Source organism: Chrysemys picta, chromosome 7, assembly GCF_011386835.1.
Source record: "Chrysemys picta bellii isolate R12L10 chromosome 7, ASM1138683v2, whole genome shotgun sequence".
NCBI lineage: Eukaryota > Metazoa > Chordata > Testudines > Emydidae > Chrysemys > Chrysemys picta.
The window spans coordinates 82,925,791-82,943,110 of record NC_088797.1 but is presented as its reverse complement, the minus strand read 5'-3'; positions in this window follow the sequence as shown (position 1 = coordinate 82,943,110).

The window sequence follows — 17,320 nt, the reverse complement described above, 5'->3', positions numbered from 1 at the left end:
TTTCTGATGGGTGGGTATGGAATGCTTCTTATCTTGCACCTGCCTATGCACCAAGAGGAGATTATGCCAACACCCAGTCTGCATTGGACGACTTCACTGTAGAAGCAACACAACAAGACATTGCACTGGAACCGGGGCTTGAGAGACGGCCTGTCAGGCTCAGACGACCACCTGCCTGGACTAAAGACTATGTTATGTGGTATCTACAGTGTTTTCAGTGTAATATTCCTGCCAACAGTATAATGTCATTTCATATTTGTTCCTGTGGTTAGAACAACAATGTTTATTTTAATTTGGAAAGTTTCTTCAGAGAGGAGGGAATGTGGTGTTTAGATGCTGCATGTGATTATTGGAACTGGGAGCACTGGCTGTTGGGAGTCTGAAAGGTCAGGAAACAGGAAGGAGTTGAGGAGGCTGGGAGAGTTACAGTGTGTGCAGCTACAGCTTGGAAAATAGACTTCCACTGTAAATAAAGTTCTGTTAAAGTTGTTAATACTTTGCTTGGTGGATACAACAAATGGCTTCCCCCAGTTCACTGACAGCCCAGAAATAGTAAAATGAGAACATTGGATTTGCTTAACTGTATTTTTCCTTATTCATTCAGTACATCCTCAATGTCATCTTTACGGTCACTTTGCAGAGCAGAACCACATTTTAATATCACATGTTATCTTTAACCTTTGGGTCACAGAATATTCTGTGAGCCATTAACTTCAACGTACCCTGCAAAGGGGAAAAATGGGTTGGTACCTTTCTCCCCCACCCTTCTGCCCCCACTTTAGCTCACAGAGAAAACAAAACACCGCCACTCCCATTTGAGGAAATGAGTCATGCTGGTTTTTGTAATCCTCCTGACCTCAGAGGGTGGCCTCCATTAACCAAGGAATCCAAATTAATATCACAAATCAAAGTCAGCTAATCCATATTGATTTTCAAAAGTAACCCCAAAGCATGCAGTTTTTATAATCCTAATAGCAAAAATATTTTCACACAATTTTATCCTAAAACTTAGTAAAATTGCTTCAATTACATGAATTCAAATAGCCTGTGCACAGGGATTAGAATAGAAACCTAATGAAACCCAGGAGTTTAGCTCAAATTCATATATAGATTCATTTAAAAAAAACCTGAGAAGTTTATGTAGTTTTGATGAAAAAAATCAAATTGGTCCAGATTTTCTTTAAAATGGGGGCGCACAAACTTTAATAGGACTTGACAAATCGAAATTGGATTTTATGTTGGTAATGAAATATGAAGCCAGCTTCACCATTCTGTTCATTATGGCCAGACCTAATTGTACAGTTATTTCTCTATGTAAAGGAGATTTTGTAATGGCAGTGTGTCAAGGACTATGGTAATATGGGGGTTTAAACTCAGAACATACTTGGTATGAATTAGACATTTGCAGAAACTTGAGGTAAGTCCTCAGACAATTACAAAGAAACATGCCGCCTTTTATCCTGGCCAACCTGCTTCAAAAGTGCTAATATTACACTAATTCCAGAAGATGCAGAAGAGAACAGGTTTCAAAAAAAACCAACTAGATAAGTTCATGGAGGATAGGTTCATCAATGGCGATTAGCCATGATGGTCAGGGATGGTGTCCCTAGCCTGTTTGCCAGAAGCTGGGAATGGGTGACAGGGGATGGATCACTTGATCATTACCTGTACTGTTCATTCCCTCTGGGGCACCTGGCATTGGTCACTGTCAGAAGACAGCATACTGGGCTAGATGGACCTTTGGTTTGACCCAGTATGGCCATTCTTATGTTATGTTCTTTGAAGGCTTGAAATCTACAAGTCAAAAATTTTCAGAAAGCACTTTCATCCGAGTGTGTACAAGATGTCAGTGCTCAAACTGTACATACACACAGGCTCTGCATGTTCATGAATGGACACAAGGGTAGGGTCCTCTTTGAAAGTTTGGCTCACACATAGTATCCAGCCTCCTAAGTATTAATTTGGCTGGCATTCCACAAAATTCCAGCATTTTAAGGATTAATTGAAATTGTTTTGAAAACTTTGATTAAATTTGCATTACAAATTTAAGAAAAAACCTTGACACTAGCATGTTACTGGTACAGTATGTATTGTACATGCTATAAAATGCGTTACAGGTTAATGTTCTTAGATATCTGGCATCCTGATAAATCAAGAATGAATTTACTAATGGGAAAAGGTAATTCTGTGCCCGAGAAGTTAAAGAAAGCAAAAGGTAGGGTAGAATTAGATGAATAATACAAAACAAACACAATAAATGTTGCCTAGTATTTTTAAAATCATTGTTTCGTTACTTTTGGGTGGGATTTTCAAAAGCTCCCAGTATTGGCTAACTCAGTTCCCACTGAAATCAATGAGAGGTTAGGCCAATGCTTCGCTCTTTGGAAAATGCCACCCTTCACGAGACACAGGTATTACAGGACATAGTTGAAGGAAATGGTATGTGTGGCAGGGAGCTGCAGCTGCTGTTATTTTTGGAGAATATTGCTCAGGACTTGTTTATAAAATAATAAATTGCAGAAATTAAAAATGATGGGCCACTTTCACTGGCACATTCTGGCTGCTTTGCATTACTCTAGCAACACAATACAGCTGAACTGTCTGGTTAAGCTGATTTTGCATCAGCTGCAGCATACCAGTGAATCTGGCCCAATATTTTTGTATTTGATCTAACTTAGACAATAAGTTAAAAGATGCAGAAGATCGTCATGAAAGACAATGTAATTTTGCAATGTCAGCGTGTACAAAAATAAAGCATTATATGAAGCAACATAACATACCATTGAATTCAGATGGAAAAAACGATTTTGACCACTTCACCCTCACAAACAAGGTATGGGTTTTTATTTTAGATATGGGTCCTAAGCAGAACACAGGATAAAAGTGCCCCCTGAAATTTGGAGACACTCTCTAATTTAGTTATTGAGGCCCTGATCTTTGTGCTCACATCACAACTGTCCCCAGGACACTCCCTGGTACATCCCTGTGCCAAAGACTGCAAAGTGGGGTGGCATAAAGCCAATATGCCGGTATTATATCACAGGTCCCCCTCCACAAGGGATCTCAAGTTGGCCACTTAAGTCCCCTTTAAGGCTACTTTGTGCCATTACTGCAACACAAAAACTTAACAGAAAAACAGTCTGCCCCAGAGTTTTAATATTCTTTAAACAATACAAACAATATCAATTTCTCTCTACAGTACACTCCAATTATTTTAAACACATGATCAGCAGTATGCAGATATAAATGGCTTCTTTCGCTGTAAAATTAAAGCTATAAAAGGCATGATCCTTAAGGAAATCAAAGTGCATATGAAGGGGGCCAAAAGCTTATTTCAGAAATAGTTTAGTTAATAGGCAGAGTCTGCTGGATACTATCAAAAATAAATTTCCATCTGATTGTGATGCACAGTGTGTGTGTCCAGGCCCTCAACAGCAGATGAGTTAGGAGAGATAAAGAGTATGTAGCATACAATAGGAACATCAAGGATCAGGAAAAGACATGATCTATTACTTGAAATTAAGAGGGAAATGGTAAGGAAGATGGACTTATTAGGTACAAGACTGATCATTTTAATGAGGATTTTATGAAAAGTGGCATGATTTCCATAAACATTGGGTGCAGATAGGGATTGTATGCAGGAAAGTTGTTTTGAAATTCAGGAGCTGTCAATTTTAGCTAATATTAGCCATGTTAGTAGTTATGTTTTATTTAAAACAAGCAGAAAACAACAAGAACATTATTCTGGATGACGCATTGGGGATAGAAAGATCACCAGATCTTAAATTATATTCACAGCACCGAAGCGACATGGACATGCAAATAAACTATCCCAATATTTCCCAGCACAGCGATCTAAAATTTCCCATGGTCAATAGCACCGCTCACCAAGTATAAACTTTGAAATGCATTTAGAAAAAGTTATTTTACGTTTCAAAGTCTATTTACCAATTGCAGCTTTCATCTAATTGAATGGTGACATTTGTGACTCTGTAAAAGATTCTAAAACCATTTTCTGTCTTTCAAAGTTGATTTAGCATCCAAAGGAAGTTTGTGTAAATATTATAGGCCAAATTTTCAAAATCACCTCTAATTCTTTCCCATCCCACCTTTCTGTCTACAGTCAATTGAGGGCACAATTCTGCAGATGTAATCATTGTGGATGCAATTGTTAGAATTTAGAGTCCTGGTTCTCATTACCTTTCATTACATGTAGCCTGATATCTGTGTAAAATGAGTGTAGCATGCTATCATTGTGATTAAGCAACATTTTACCCCCATTTTGTATAGGTATGAATGACTATGCAAGATGCAAATCAGCGAGAATCAGTCCCTTGAAATTTAATACCAGAGTTTCAAAGGAAAAACATTTGTGCAAGTCATGTACGTACACATCTAAATTCTACTATTTCAGTCTTCAGTTCACTATGCCAATAAATTGTTTGCAGAACCTGAAACTGCAGGTGTAAAATTTGGGGCTTCTTTATAATAAATATTTTGGTCTTGGACATGAAGTGTTCAGCCAATCTGATGTGGGGTTGGGGTACATAGACTAAGCAAGAGGTTTTGGCTAAAGGCTTTATAGACGTAGAGGCCAGAAACAGGTATACTGCATCCAGAGGTAAACATTACTTACTGTCCATCTATGTTTTTTAATATCCTTCATGTAGCAGCAATGCAGCACTTGTATTATGGTGGCCATTTGCGTACAACTTTCTGGGAATTATTCACACCATGTGCACAGCTGCTGGTTCCTCGCTTTTCTACTGCATATAATACACTGGGCAACTCTTTCAGTCATAGCTGCACATAGATTAAACTTAAGTACAAAAGTTCCTCACTTTTATGGACATTATTGTGAAAAAAACATGTACCTAGTCACAAACCTCTAACACAGCTTCACAACCTAGGGCTTTTGTTATAATCAAGGCAAATGCCTGGGTACTCAGGTAGCACCTGTGGCCATGGCTGCTTACCTCCTCCTCCCTCTTCACTTTGATATATTCATGCAATATGTGTAGGGGGAAATGAATAAATAGACTTACATAGTTAACAGAGGTTGTAAAGTTATTTTCTTGAATTGATGAATTACAAAAATGCTATCACAGCAGTTAGAAAAGGGTCACACCAATTAGTTAGTTTAGTCCATCTCTCTACCAGAACAGATTTTTTTCCCTACACTATTTTTTCTAGTGCATTTTCAAATGTCCCAAGTGATGGGATTTCTATTTCCCCTAGAAGACTATTCTACAGTCTAACAGAGTTCACTGTCAGGATGTTAATTCTTTACAAAGCCAAAATTTCCCCTTTCTTGATTTAATCCCTCTCCAACCTGGAGACTTTCATAAATAACCAACCCTCCACACAAATGGACTACTAAAATAAGACAGGAGATCTACATTACACACTTCACCTCTCTACAAAGGAAAAAGGACCGTAAGCTGTCTAAAATCCTACCTGCCACATGGGGCCACAACAGGGGTACCCCTAACTCACCCAGCAATATCGTCAATTTATCCAGCTACACACTCAACCCAGCAGAAGAGTCTGTCCTATCTCGGGGACTCTCCTTTTGCCCCAGCACCCCCACGAACATGATACAGTTCTGTGGTGATCTGGAAGCCTACTTTCGCCGCCTCCGACTCAAAGAATACTTTCATGATAACACTGAACAGCGCACTGATACACAGATACCCTCCCACCAACAACACAGGAAGAAGAACTCCACATGGACTCCTCCTGGGGGTCGAAATGACAGTCTGGACCTATACATAGAATGCTTCCGCCGATGGGCAAAGGCAGAAATTGTGGAAAAACAACATCGCTTGCCTCATAACCTAAGTCGTGCAGAACACAATGCCATCCACAGCCTCAGAAACCACCCTGACATTATCATCAAAGAGGCTGATAAAGGAGGTGCTGTTGTCATCATGAACAGGTCTGACTACCAGAAGGAGGCTGCCAGACAACTCTCCAATACCAAATTCTACAGGCCGCTTTCCTCAGATCCCACTGAGGAATACACTAAGAAACTGCACCATCTACTCAGGACACTCCCTACACTAACACAAGAACAAATCAACATACCCTTAGAGCCCCGACCGGGGTTATTCTATCTACTACCTAAGATCCACAAACCTGGAAACCCTGGACGCCCCATCATCTCGGGCATTGGCACTCTCACTGAAGGACTGTCTGGATATGTGGACTCCCTACTCAGACCCTACGTCACCAGCACTCCCAGCTATCTCCGTGACACCACAGATTTCCTGAGAAAACTACAACGCATTGGTGACCTCCCAGAAAACACCATCCTAGCCACCATGGATGTAGAGGCTCTCTACACAAACATCCCACATACAGATGGAATACAAGCCGTCAGGAACAGTATCCCTGATGATGACACAGCACAACTTATTGCTGAGCTCTGTGACTTTATCCTCACGCACAATTATTTCAAATTTGGTGACAATATATGCCTCCAGACCAGTGGCACCGCTATGGGCACCCGCATGGCCCCACAATATGCCAACATTTTTATGGCTGACCTGGAACAACGCTTCCTCAGCTCTCGTCCACTCATGCCCCTTCTCTACCTACGCTATATTGATGACATCTTCATCATCTGGACCCATGGGAAGGAGGCCCTGGAAGAATTCCACCATGCTTTCAACAGCTTCCACCCCACCATCAACCTCAGCCTGGACGAATCTACACGGGAGGTCCACTTCCTGGACACCACCGTACAAATAAGCGATGGCCACATTAACACCACCCTATACCGAAAACCCACCGACCGCTACGCCTACCTTCATGCCTCCAGCTTCCACCCCGGTCACACCACACGATCCATCGTCTACAGCCAAGCACTGAGGTACAATCGCATCTGCTCCAACCCCTCAGACAGAGACCAACACCTACAAGATCTTAACCAAGCATTCTCAAAACTACGATACCCACACAAGGAAATAAAGAAACAAATCAACGGAGCCAAACGTGTACCCAGGAACCTCCTGCAGAAGAGAAACCAACAGAACTCCACTGGCCATCACCTACAGTCCTCAGCTTAAACCTCTCCAACGCATCATCAGTGATCTACAACTCATCCTGGACAATGATCCCTCACTTTCACAGACCTTGGGAGGCAGGCCAGTCCTTGCCCACAGACAACCTGCCAACCTTAAGCATATTCTCACCAGCAACCACGCACCGCACCATAACAACTCTAACTCAGGAACCAACCCATGCAACAAACCTCGATGCCAACTCTGCCCACATATCTACACCAGCAACACCATCACTGGACCTAACCAGATCAGCTACAACATCACCGGCTCATTCACCTGCACGTCCACCAATGTTATATATGCCATCATATGCCAGCAATGCCCCTCTGCTATGTACATTGGCCAAACTGGACAGTCACTACGCAAGAGGATAAATGGACACAAGTCAGATATCAGGAATGGCAATATACAAAAACCTGTAGGAGAACACTTCAACCTCCCTGGCCACACAATAGCAGATGTAAAGGTAGCCATCTTACAGCAAAAAAACTTCAGGACCAGACTCCAAAGAGAAACTGCTGAGCTCCAGTTCATCTGCAAATTTGAGACCATCAGATCAGGATTAAACAAAGACTGTGAATGGCTATCCAACTACAGAAACAGTTTCTCCTCCCTTGGTGTTCACACCTCAACTGCTAGCAGAGCACCTCACCCTCCCTGATTGAACTAACCTCGTTATCTCCACACTGATATATACCTGCCTCTGGAGATTTCCATTACTTGCATCTGAAGAAGTGAGGTTCTTACCCACGAAAGCTTATGCTCCCAGTACTTCTGTTAGTCTCAAAGGTGCCACAGGACCCGCTGTTGCTTTTTACAGATTCAGACTAACACGGCTACCCCTCTGATACTTGATTTAATCCCAGTACTCCTAGTTATACCTTGTTTTACCATCCTAAGTAAATACTTTGTCTCCTGGTCTCATCATTGATGAGGTCAATATAATAGCTGACGGTATCATTAACAGAGGCTTGATTGAAAATACAGATGTTTTAAGAATATACTAAATGCACTAATTTAATCTACCACAACAGAGACAAATGAAGCCTGCACGAGTACGAAAGAGTTTAGCGCTAATCTGAACAACCCTGAATATAAAGGTACCTAACTATATTCACGCAGAAAAAGCAGGCAAAAATATTGTATAGCTTACATTTTCTTTCCCCCTTTCTCTATATGCCTGCACCTGTAGCCTGGAAAGCCAAGTGTATAGAAATTGGATAGTTTCTTGTAAATAGTTTGCAAGCCCTCTAGTGGCTCTCACTGTCTTCTATGTTTCAGAACCCTGCCAGAGCAACAGTGTGTATATGTGGCTAGGCTTTGCATCTTCTACTGTATATATTTAATGTAAACAGTTACTTGGACCTCACTGTGCCTATGTGGCTCCTTCATATTGTATAAATGGCAAAACACAAAGCAGAAAGGTATTTGAAGAGAGACATCTGCAAAATTCAAATTGATATATTTATAGCTCTTACTAGGGCTGGGCCTTAACCAAAATAGCTCTGAAATTTGAGGAACTTGTGTCCAACATCAAATCTCACAAGTGGGCTTTTTCTCCTTAATGAAGCCAACCCAAATCCCAGATCTGGAGTCCACAGAGCTTTGTGGATTTAGATCCTGATCCTAACTTTGAGACAGGGGCCCACCTCTCCATCTTACAGAAGCCTGCTGCTAATCATAAATCCATTTTCTAGAAAACAGAGTAAGGTTCTGGATTTGTGGCCAGTCTATGGGATCTTTGCATCTATGGCCAGGTCTACACTACTGCAGTAAATCGATCTAAGTTATGCTACTTCAGGTATGTGAATAACGTAACTGAAGTAGATGTAGCTATATCCACATACCATAGTGTCTACACCATGCTGTCTCAATGGGAAAAACTCTCCCATTGACTTCTCTGAGAAGACTAAGGTAAGTTAAGTACAGAAAATTGACAGGAGAGCGCTTTCCCATCAATTTAGCCCATCTTCACCCAACTCCCTAAATCAATGCTGCTGCATCAATTGCAGCAGCACTGATTTAGCTCTGTAGTGAAGACATGGCCCAAGTTACATGGGATTTCTTGCAAGTAAAGTCATTTTAGCTATTTATTTTCCAAATGTTGGAAGAGCTAATAAATAGGGGACATCCTGTTTACACCCTCCCGGGCAATCTGTGTGTGCAATTCTGAAGAATATCGAAAAAAGAGGAGGGGAAAAGCAAATTGAAAGTTGTTGATTTGATCCTTTCGGGTGCTTGGTGTACCATGGGTCAATACAAATCATAAATGAGCATGATAGAAAAGACAAATACTTCTCAGTACCTAAATTACACCACCCTTTACGTATGGCCCAAAATCCAGACAATGGCAAAACTCTCACTGTCTTCAAAGGGGCCAAGTTTCAGCCACTGTGTCACCCTGTTCTTCACTGTCAGACATAATGGATGGGAATATGTAGCTGGCAGAGAAATATTACGAACGTTTCACTGTGAGGATTTAGTTAAAAAGTGACAGAATATTTAGTTTGTAGTTATAATGTAGTTTTTTTATTTTTTAATATTATCTTAGATGTTTGTGAGGGTGATGTACAAATGCTTGATAAACTGATGTGTTACAGTGTATGGTGGCTTGCTGGATATTCACTAGTCATACCGTATTCCTGAACGACTCTTTCAGCAGTTTATTCACATCACTCGTTCTCAGCACAAAGCAGAGTGTAGGCAACTTTAGCACAATTCTTACAATCATAATGAGGATTTTAATCCCTTTATGAAACCAACATATCATATTTGCTTCCAATATTTTCATGGTCATGAAGCACATAACAGAAGCTAAAAGAGGAAGAACATCTTATTTCCTTTAATTTCTAGTCAAGGGAAGTTAACCTCTTGTGTCTTGAGGAACTACAAGAGATTTTATTAATGCCTTGGTTCCCCAGTAATGAGAGAGAATTACCAGTTCCTTCACTATTTTCTGAGTCATCTAATTCATCATATCCTCACTATAGGATTCTATCTTCCTAGCCAGAATTTTTGTATCAGTCAGGCAAATCTCATTCCTAATAACTTTCTCATTTTGGCACAAAATAATGTCCACTACACACACCACTGAATTACCTGTCTGTCTATAGGAGCAGAAATATGGGTACAAACAAGGCCTAGAAACACAGTCCTATAGTCTCCATGTACATTAAACTCTCAACCTCGGCCCCTCACTTAGCTTCATACCAGACCCAGCTCAAACAAGTCAACAAAGTAAGTTCATTTATACCTATTAAGAAATCACCCCAGAATACAGTATGTCTTATTAGCTCAAATATAGTTTCAAATTTTACTCTCACTGTTTTTTATTGCAGAAGTATTGTGATCTAAAGATTTTTAGAATATCCACCAGTACCAAAATTTTACTTCAGACCTAATGATTGGAGACAATGAAACTTATATAAGTAACCACCCTCCTTGGGCGATAACACCAAAGTATCCAGAAATCTGCCGAATACAATTCTGTTTCTCCTTTTTAGAACACCACCTCTGCTATTCAAAAAATTAAACATTTTGGATTGTAATGCATTAAAGTAGATAACATAGACAAAGGAAGACATTTCCCCATGTAATATATATAATCAATGGTATGTGAATTTTTGTGATGAAAAATAAACACCCAAGTCATACATTAATTACATTTTTAACATACTAAAATGATTCTGTGTTTACAAGTTTGATGTTCCCAGTAGTTCTGTACAATGAAGGCTCCTCAATTCTCAGGAAACATTCTCCAGTAAGACAGAATTGTTTTCAAGGAGAAATCCTTACAAAGTGTTGTGACAATTTATTATTATTATTATTATTACATGAAACCAAACAGATGTCCCATCTCCACAGACTGCACTGTAGTTTACACTTTCACCATTTTATTTACACATTACAACATTGACATATGAAAAGCTCACTCAAAACAAGCTGCACACCCTCACTATGTCACTCAAGGATATAATGCTTGAGGTAAAGGGATCTTATGATTTTTTAAAATTGTATTAGTCTCTTCATAGTAATGGTAGGCAAATGTATCCTTTTAAGAATGACATCCACACATATGGACCGTAATGTTTAAAATTTTATGAATTTCAAAGATAAATAACCCTGACACAGAATGTAATTTAATTATGTGTCTACATTAGGCCAGCCAACAAATGGAATGTTTAATCGGAGTATTGTTTTAGTTTTAAATTTTAAGTTAGAAGACAATGGGGTGATCCTCAGCTAGTATAAATTGTCATAGCTTTGCTGAAGTAAAGAGAGCTATCGACACATTACCTCAAGTAATGATCTGCCCCGATAGGTTGACAAAACCCTTTACAACAATCCTAAGAAATTCACCATTGAAAAGAAAGAACTGCTGAATCATAAATGAACCTTCTGATATAAGGAAGCTGTGCCCCAGCTTTCTATTATCCTAAAGCAAAATGGGCTTTTGCTAAGAAACTGGGTGTTACCGCTCCCAAAGTAGAAAAACAGTATAAAGGTCATAACTGAACATGATATTTCTTATCCAAGTAGACAAAACCTCTTAATAATAAAGCTGTGGAGGTCCCAGATGCAGACATCTGGTTTTCACCCATAGAGAGATGATGTTAAAGAAAAATTCTGAGTAAGCACCAGATAGTCATGGAATACACTTTTCGGAGTTAGAAGTCCAAAGAGCCTAGCAATAAATTCCAGATAATCTGAAGGGGTCGTCATAATTTCTAAGAAAACACACAAGATGATGTCTTGATTTTGTAGTGGACTTTTGAAATATAAGACACACACTAAGTGTTCCTTCCCTGTTTATTCATCAACATCTTCTATGGGAGGAGATATAGGAAATGTAACATACCCCCTTCAACTCTCGATAAAAGGGCCTATCTGCCTCCAATGAATTGTCATTATTTGTGACAGAGAACATCTAGAACAGAAGCTAGACCTTCATAGACTTTCTATCTGAAGGAATCTTTGATTATAACATAAGAGGACCTACTTGAGACAGAGAATGCCATTAATAAGTACCTGTCTTCTAGCCGATCTGAAACACCTGCCAGCAATGCTGGCAAAAACATGTACTTATCCACTTTGTTTGGAGCTGCACAACTGATTTCAGCTTTGAATTTATGAACTGTCATGGAAACAAAGTCAACAATCAAGCAGGATCTAGTGATTAGCAATACCAACCATTTATTATTTGGATGATGGCCCATTTGTTTTATTGATCATTTCTTGAATACAAGTACCATTCAACAAGGTATCACATGTAAGTGAGAGATTAGAGATGGTCACCTAGTTATACTGTATTTTTAGGTAAATGACAAGTTCTAATCAAGGGACTGAAAAGGAGCTTTTAGCTAGTGAAGTGCTATTACCAAATAAAAGCATGGAATGTTGTACATTGAATGAGTAACCAATAACTCACTTGTTTTACCACAGTATAGCTTTACTGAAGTCAAAGGAGATATGCCACTTTATACCAGCTGAGGATCTGACCGAGTTTTAAAACTCTTTCCCTAGTCTATTTCAAAATACTTTACTCCAAAAGTTTTCCTAATGTCCAGTTCTAAATTTTCACTGTGTGACAATGTAAATAAATTACCTCTGTGTAGTGCTTGCCTCACAACAAAGCCATGGTTCAAACCTTCTCCCAGGTAGCCAGGAACCATTCATTGTTAAGATTTTTGCAACTAACTCCTGCTGTTTTATCCAACCTCACTGATAGCAAGCAGGAACATGGGCTTAATTAGGCAAATTGACCACAGAGTGTGAAAGAGATAAAACACCAGGGGTGACCATGCCTTGCAGGCTGAAGGAGGAACAGACTGTATGGATGTGCTTCAAAACTAGTACTAATATTTTTACTTTGAAGCACAGGGAGCTCTGGTCTGGACTATACAGAAACCTTCATTTGTGGCTGTTTTCTTTTTTGTTTATTTGTTTTGGATTCAACTTAAAGAAGCCAAACTTTTTACTTCTGCTATGAAGAAACTGTGCTACCTAAACACCTAGCTGAAAACCCCAATGCCACATTCCTTTCTTGATGTGACTAGCTGCCACAAGGAGGAGCCCATTACACTTTATTTAGCTTCATCCTCTTACTATTAATTCTTCCTTGAATCACTTTCCATAATTCCTCTCCCCATTTAATGCTGATGCTTTTCAAGTACTTGTAGACATTTTATCAAATCACATTGATGTGCCTCTAGCATGCTTCCTACCCAATATGTCTCCATTTAGATATTAATAGAGGTGTCTACACAAAAAATTGCCTCTAGGTGTGAATGCAGATGACAAGTTTCATCTGTACAGGTCCCATGTTAAAGCTCAGACAAAAAGCTTCCACTGTGGTGTAATGGAAACTTTACCTGAATAAGGACTTTCTAACTGAAGTCTTTGTGAATTAAAATGGCCAGTCGTATATCTCTCAAAGATCCAATTTATTATAGTTATTCACTAGCACCACTGCAGTTAAAGCCAAAATGCCCTTTCCTCATAAGCTTCTGTTTTTGATTGGTTTTAACTTTAGCATAAAATTTTCCTCAGGACTGAAATTTGATATATTCACCCAGATTTTATTTTAATTTACATTTAAGTATCCTTTTGCCAGTTCATCACATCAGAATATTTACAAAATATTTACTAGGAAAAACAGCCTTTTGTATACAAATATATTTCTTTTACATAATGTCCATCACTGAAAGTATGTTCTATTCCCAGCCATTATGTGATCCTGTAATAAAGATGGTATCATAACTCAGACTGTTTACTCTGTTGTATCTCCTATGAAGCTAAGCCACATGGGGGAGGGGAGAGAAAAGGGGGAAGAGGAGGCATTAATTTTGCTGTGGATTACTAATGAAATCAATGATAATTTTGCCTGATGTAAAAAAGGAATATGAGCTTTATGATTTAGCCCTATGTTAATACAAGCTAAAGTCTAGTTCATGGTATGTATCCTGAGAAAGGGGCATCGATTCATTGGGCATTCCAGGAGAGATTATTCCTCAAGAGGGGTACAATGAATCTCAGTTCTGTGATATGTAGGAGAAAGTGCAACCAGCTTGGAGGGAGGAGAAAAAAGCATCCTTATTGTCCCGTCCCTTGTGTGGGGCATATGGGTGGTGGGAACGGGAGGCTCCATTTGCTTTCTACACAAGTATCAGGGGCAATCTGACAGTAAGTCAAAGAACCCAAAACTAAGGCTCCCACAGTAACCATTATTTCCTTTCTGACTCTGTACATACAGAGTGCTTGCTAGAAGGGGAGAGGCTGCTTAGAGTGCTTTGACCCCATCTCCCTGAAAACTTACATGAATTGCAAGCATAATCCTTCTCCTATCCCTAGGAAAAGCTTGGAAAGTGGATTAGCAAGCACTGCCTGATTCCAGAGGGGGTGTTTCTGGCAAAGGCAGAGCCATGACCCCTTCCCCTCATCTTAAAATGCTTCTACTAGAGGCAGCACTTTCAGGTGCAGCAAGACCTACTCTGCACCCTGCAGTGCTCACAAACATAATGATCCTGACAAACATTTTGATTAATCAGGCAAGACCTGCATCATTTTCAAAGGGCTATGTTGTCAGGGATTTTAAACCTGAGTAATTCAAATGCTGAGAATCATTTCTGCAGAGCACCAAAACAGCAGCCATCAAAGTAGTTACAGCTGGTCCAAATATCATAGCAATCCCTGGAGCACAACACTTTAGGATGTGCTGTCATTATGAGTAGTTACTTTACCATACTCCTTGGTTTTGAGACTGTTCCATATCTGAGTGCAAATAAATCAATTACCAGAAGATTTCCAGTCATAAGCAGCTTGTTCACTATTACCGCATACCACAGGTCCCTAGTCAAAGGGACTTGAGCATGTACATTGCTAAGTGGGAGCCATTGTCAGTCAGAATGTGCAAGATGAGCTCTAGCATGGGACATCTTCAGGCTGAATTCAACAGTCTTTCCATTTCAGCTAATGTATATCAGATTCTCTCTTTTTCTTGTTAATATCAGCAGCTCTTTGGTGACTATACATAATTTTAAAAATTACAGTGTCCATTTTTTTAGAGAGAGGGGTGTATTTTGAGGAACAGGGTTGTGAAACATGCCCAGAAAAAATAAAGTAAAGAAGTGGATCACTTTTACAGTGGGACAGGTAAATAGGAACAAGATAAAACTGAGTCCATAGCCCTCTTGTTCATTCCACTAGCAGTCATATTCTGTAGAAAAGCTTCAGTCAAGCACAGTTATAAAATCATCTATTTTAGTAACACTAAATCTCTTTCTCCTTTTGGGATTCAGCTTTACCTCCTGAGACACACAGAGGCACAGTCAGGGATGAAGCGATTGCAAGGAAAGTGTTTCACTGAAGGCTCCCTGTAAAGTTGAATTGCACTAGAACCCTGACAAGAAAATCAAATTATAGTTTAACTTGTATTTAGGAATTTAAATTTATAACAACTGAGAAAGAACAGGACCAGCCAACAAATAAACCAAAAACAAACCAATAAAAAAAAAAAACCAGCAGCCACCACCAAATTTGAATTTCAAAGTGAATTGGATACCGGGTCCTTAAAGGCTTCTTTGAAAGTCCCAGCTGTAACTAAGACACCTGCCTTTAATCACCTTGAACACTTCGCTTTGAAGATCTCTTTCCTCAACTCTCCTGTGTCTCAGTCTTTGGGGGGCAAGGACTGTGATTTCTGGATTGTCTGGAAAATATGAGGCATATTATGGCTGCTACCACAATCACAGTAGTAAGTAATCATAAGAATTATAGCTTCTTGTAAGAGATATAAAATCTTACACCTTAGTACAGTCGAACCCAAGAGTTACGAACACCTCGGGGATGGAGGATGTTCATAACTCTGAAATGTTCGTAACTCTGAACAAAACATTATGGTTGTTCTTTCGAAAGTTTACAATTGAACATTGACTTAATACAGCTTTGAAACTTTATAATGAAGAAAAATGATGGTTTTAGACATCTTAATTAAATGAAACAACTACAGAGTTTCCTTACCTTGTCAAATCTTTTTTTTAAACTTCCCTTTTTTTTTTCTTTTTTTTTAAGTAGTTTTCATTTAACACAGTACTGTACTGTATTTGGGTGGTTTTTTTTTTCTTCCTCTTTGTCTCTGCTGCTGTCTGATTGCATACTTCCGGTTCCAAATGAGGTTTGTGGTTGACCGGTCAGTTCGTAACTCTGGTGTTTGTAATGGTGAGATTCTACTGTATTTCATTTCTCTATAAAAGCAGAGAAATATGAGGAAAGTAGAATGTTGTGCTCTCCCTTTCTTTCATTCTGAGAGGTTAGATGAGCCAACTCAGACAGTGTTGGGTACTTAACTTCTCTGACTCCATTGAAAAGCCTGCCCACAGCACTGTCTGAGTTGGCTCATCAAACCTCTCAGAATGAAAGAAAGGGAGAGCTCAACATTCTACTTTCCTCATATTTCTCTGCTTTTATAGAGAAATGAAATACAGTAGAATCTCACCATTACAAACACCAGAGTTACGAACTGACCGGTCAACCACAAACCTCATTTGGAACCGGAAGTATGCAATCAGACAGCAGCAGAGACAAAGAGGAAGAAAAAAACCCACCTTCAAAAGCCTGTAGACAGTTAAAATTCATCCCCCCCTTCTCAGTTGTTGCTTAGCCCAGTTGTTCATCTCATCCAAACACTTAATTTTTTAATCTTACCTTAAACTCTGGTTGATTGCTGTTATTCACACATGGGCAAAGAACAACAACTGCATTTTGTGGAGGATTTTGAGATTTCAAAATTGAATTTTATTGTGATTTGTAATGAAAACCAAAAAATTCAGATTTCTCTATGAAATGAAATAATTGTCTATTACAGTAAATTTAGAAGAGTGGTAATCAGAAAGTCAAGTAAATATTTATTAAAATAAGTTTTATCAGAAAGGCCATGTGAATAACTGTACTGAATTTATTACATTTGGATTTTGAAGATCAGTTTTTATTCATTCCAACCAATTGTCTGTACAATACTACTCATGTCCATTATATGATAAGTGGAAAGTATGGCATTTGCTTGTTTTGTTATAGTATATTTTATTATTGCTGTATTTGGATTTTATGGGAAACTGAACACAAAAAGAGAGCAGAAGGCAAGTTATTCTGCAGTCAGAACACAGTCCTCCAAATGCTAGTGAGCCCTTAAACCATACATGTACAATTTTCAAATGCCAAGTAATCACTTAATTCCTTCCTCTATGCTATCTTAGCAC